General features: G+C 43.6%; 1 pseudogene; it reads right to left on the bottom strand.

Moving 5' to 3' along the window:
* Positions 1 to 214: 214 nt before the first annotated feature.
* LOC139715114 (glucosidase 2 subunit beta-like) lies at positions 215 to 4298 on the bottom strand (annotated as a pseudogene).
* Positions 4299 to 4444: the final 146 nt, after the last annotated feature.

Raw genomic sequence — 4444 nt, 5'->3', positions numbered from 1 at the left:
TGCTTTGTATCCTCCTGAAAGGAAATGGCGGTTGTTTCTGGTAGGGTCCCTTCTTCAATGGGGTCATTGCAAGTACACTGCGATGCAGTTGTGTCAAGTGTCAAAGGCAATATCTCTTCTACAGAAGCTCACACATCAGTGCATAACAAGCCCATTGCTACTCTTCTGGCCAGCAGCCAACAAATAATCCACAATACGCTTCGACTGCCAATCGTTTGTGCTAGCATTTGTCATCACAATTCAGAATACAACAGAGCTTTCGCACACAGAGCTGGGGAGATGCGTTCACACTAGCAGGCGGCCGGTGACAGAAATTCTACGATGTAAACACACTTCTCGTCCTCCTTCAGTGAAACCACTGTATTGGTGAGGCCACAGGAGAATTCAATCTGAAGAGAAAGGGAGAAGGAAAAAAAAAGAAGATAAATGAGGGTTATGAATGACTAAACACACCAGCAGCAGTGAATGTACTTATATTCTTTTTTTCAAACAAGATCAACATGAAAAACCTACACAACTTTAGATTTTAGCACAGGATTTTTCAATCTCATAATCCTAACAGATTGATTGCTCAGTACAAAGAGATCACGCAACGGCACGTGCGACTTGCAAGACAAAAAAAACTCAAAAAATGGCTTGCACTATCACAAAGAAGGCGACTCCAGGGCGACATCTGAGATGCCTCTAAACCAGGTGACAACTTTAAATCAACTGGAAGTTGCAGGCAACGTTGAGCCGACATCGCCCCGACTCCGAGGACATTGCTGCGACTTCTCCAAGACATCTTCTCAGTTGCAAAGATGTGTCTGTGATGTCTTCAAATCGTTAAGCTGACGTTGCCGGGACCGCTGAGGACATAGTTGCAACTTCTCCAAGACATCTTCTCAGTTGCAAAGATGTCTCTGTGACGTCTCTAAAATTTCGCAAGTATGTTGCAATGGGTCTCTGCAAGGTTGCAGAGACAATGTAGACATCACTGTGATATCTCTGAAACCAGCTGGAAACTAGAAAAGGTCTCCAAAAATTTGAACAAGTTTGACTCGTCCGTCCGCAACTCCCCAGAGACCAAGCTAGTCCCCGGAGATGTCGCGGCAATGTGTCTGCGACCAGTAGAGACTTGAGTCGCCATCAGGTCCCTATCTAGTCTTCGGGCCAATAAGATACCCATTTAAAGAAGAAATCCACCCCCAGATTAAACAACTTCAAAAGAAAGAGAAAAATATTATTCCCTACAGAACGACACACCAAATGACAAAAATCGGATAAGAAATAAGGAAGATGTGACACTTTGAAATTTTACATTCTTTCGGAAAACATTCCTTGACCAGTCCTTTCTTTTGAAGTTTATTTATTTTGGGGATGGATTTCCTCTTTAAAGAAAAAAAAAATTGTCGTCACTAACCTCCGTCCTTCGCGGTTCCTCGGTGCAGCCCCTGACATCCCCACCCTCCATCACTAGGACCTGCTTGCCGTCGGAGCGGGCCCGGTCCCAGCCGCCGCCCTGGCCCAGCCGGAACATGTGGCCCTTCTGCGTCTGCTCCACCCGCTGAAAGGGACAAATCTTATAGACGGCAGAATGGTCGGCGTGGTCGTAGCACTCCTGGCTGAGCTGGTAGAACTCTCCCTGCTTGCCATAAGTCTGCAGAGTAAATAATGTCATTCACAGTCAGTGGTGCTTGGTGAGAATATACTGATACAAACACATATACACACATGCACTTTTAATTTTGAATAATTGAAAATACTACTTTTTTTACTATTACTTCCATTACCACTACCTATATGACTACTTCTACTGCTACTTCTACTACTATTACTACTGCATGCTGCTGCTGCTGCTGCTGCTACTACTACTACTACTACTGCTACTACTACTACTACTAATGATAATAGTAATTCAGTCAAAATGATTACAGACTGCTCATTAACTTCATAAAATCAAGTTCAATACACTGTACACAGACAACACACAAAGAAAAATGTAGTACAGACAGCTATTCCAAATTATATAGTTAAAAACACACCACCACAACACACAAAAACATTCATGCACACTTTCATCTTGAATTATAGACAGCACACATGCACACAAACAGCTCTCGCGCCCACATAGACACAGACATACACACATGCACAAACACACACAAGCACACTCATTTCACGCATGAAACAGCCACAGCACATCGTCAACAGACTCTACCGGTTGCTGAAGATCAATCATTACCCCGTCCAAGTTGTGACCCCTGGCCCTCTCGATGTACTGCCCTGCCTTGATTCGAGACCCAATCTGCCTCACTCTCCTCTCTTCCGCTGCCGGTCGGCCACTTGCTGCAGAGGTCGACGCATGGGGTGTGCCTGGATGGCGTCACTCAGGGGAAAGCCTGCCAAATCACCCAAAGTTGAGATACAACAGGAGTTTCCTTCCTCACAAATGGAAGAGCTCATTTTGAGCTCCTGAGGCTCTGAGGCTCTGTCTAAAGGCCACCGCACACTACACGATCAGACTGGTCTTAAAGTCTTAAGACAAGCTGGGTCTTAAGACCAGTCGTACGACCGGACACCGGACACTATACGACCCGACTGTAAAGCGCGCGCAGTGCGTGCGCTTGCATTTTACTGCATTGTGAATGGCTGAAAGCCTACGACCAGTCGTAGAAATTCAACATGTCAAATCTCTACGACTGGCGCTAAGACCCAGTCGTACGACTAGAAAATGGCAAGACTGTGACGTCACACTTCTAGTCTTAAGGTCGTAAGACCAGTGAATCGGAGCAAAATCATGTAGTGTGCGGCGGGCTTAAAGCCTGCTGCAAACTATACGATCCGACCGGTCGTACGACATTAAGACTGAAAGTGTGACGTCACCAGCCTTGCCAGTTTCAGTCATACGACTGAGTCTTAGCGCCAGTCGTAAAGATTTGACATGTTGAATTTCCACGACCGGTCATGGGCTTTCAGCCATTCACAATACAGTATTACGCAAAGAGTATGGAAGCGCATGCAATGCGCAATGTGAGCGCTTCCATACTCATTGGTAAAATGTACTGAAGCCAGAACAGTCGTAAGCCTAGCTGTAAGGTCAGGTCATAGTGTGCGTTGCAGGTCATACGACCTGGTCTCATGGTCATAAGGTCGTACAGTCATGAGTCGTATAGTGTGTGGCGGGCTTAATACATTCCTTCCACAGAGCTTTTTTGCTCAATAATATGTAATCATCAAAATAATCATGAAGCAAGTTTGTTTGTTTGTTTGTTTTTTGTGAAACACAGAGGTGTATCGGATCACAGGCTGATGAATCTGATCTGTGCTCATTGGACAACCAGGCCAGTGTCAGACTTGTCAGGTGTGATCCGATGAGGCGAGATTGTCTGATGAAGGAACTAAGCTCAGAGCTGAGTTTATCATGAGCCGCATATCCGGTCACAAGTCCAGTCAGTATTGGGTAAGTGTCGAGTCAGTCCGAGAAGTGTCGAGTCAGACCAATGTGTGTCAGATCTGTGTCATGCACCTATCAGATATATCCAGCGTATGTCTGATGACCTTAAATATTCTCTACAGAATATCTATCTGGTACTACATATAACACTAAGTTTCATGAAAATACCTTCAGGCATTGTAGAGATATATAGGGAAATGATGAAATTTTAGTAAGATGAGAAGGCACAAGTTTCATCCACTCATCGTATATGCCAAATTTCAGTTGGATACCTTAAACAATGCTTACGTTACACTGTCCACAAAATTGATGACAGATTGATGGACAGACCTAAGGATGGACACACAATCTGAAAACATAATTTCTCCTGTGACACTTCATGGTAGAGGCATTAGAAAAAAAAAAAAAAACAAACAAACAAATGGACAAAATGAAAAGAACACTTTTAAAAGGAAAAAAAAATTGTGATCGCGATTCCCGTAGCAGAAGTCATCAAACTTACACCACATTTGCAGTAACTGTGTTGATACTTTTACCTGAATATCATTAGTGTCTCATGTATTTCATTTCATATCTAATCATTGTTTGTTTGTGTCTAATGGAACCCTGAACTAAAGAAAGGATAATTATCATATATGAAAACTACAAATAGCAGGTGTAGATATCATGTGCAAGCTACCAAGTCATCTACATAGACTCTAACATCAATGACGCTGTGTTGTTGATTGGATGATATTCACTGACCTTTAACCTTTGCTGCAGAGAGAGATGCCTGCCACTCGTCGCTGCCATCACAGCAGTCACAGATCCGTCGTTGACTTTACCCGACGGTAGGAACTGGTTCTCCTGCTCACAGAAAAATCTGGATTAAAAAAAGGGGGCAAAGTGCAAGGGCATTGGGCAAATGATCAATCAGAAAATAAACATTATCAGCTCCCATTTATTGTGACAAGACAAGATCAAATAGCTTTATCATCTTCTCATCAATAGCCAAAGATAAACCACTCA

Source organism: Diadema antillarum, unplaced genomic scaffold (genome assembly GCF_040938485.1).
Source record: "Diadema antillarum isolate AM-2024a unplaced genomic scaffold, OU_Dant_1.0 seq00002819_RagTag, whole genome shotgun sequence".
Lineage (NCBI taxonomy): Eukaryota > Metazoa > Echinodermata > Echinoidea > Diadematoida > Diadematidae > Diadema > Diadema antillarum.
Note: the sequence above shows the minus strand (reverse complement) of the source record. Positions and strands in the feature narration are given on the sequence as shown.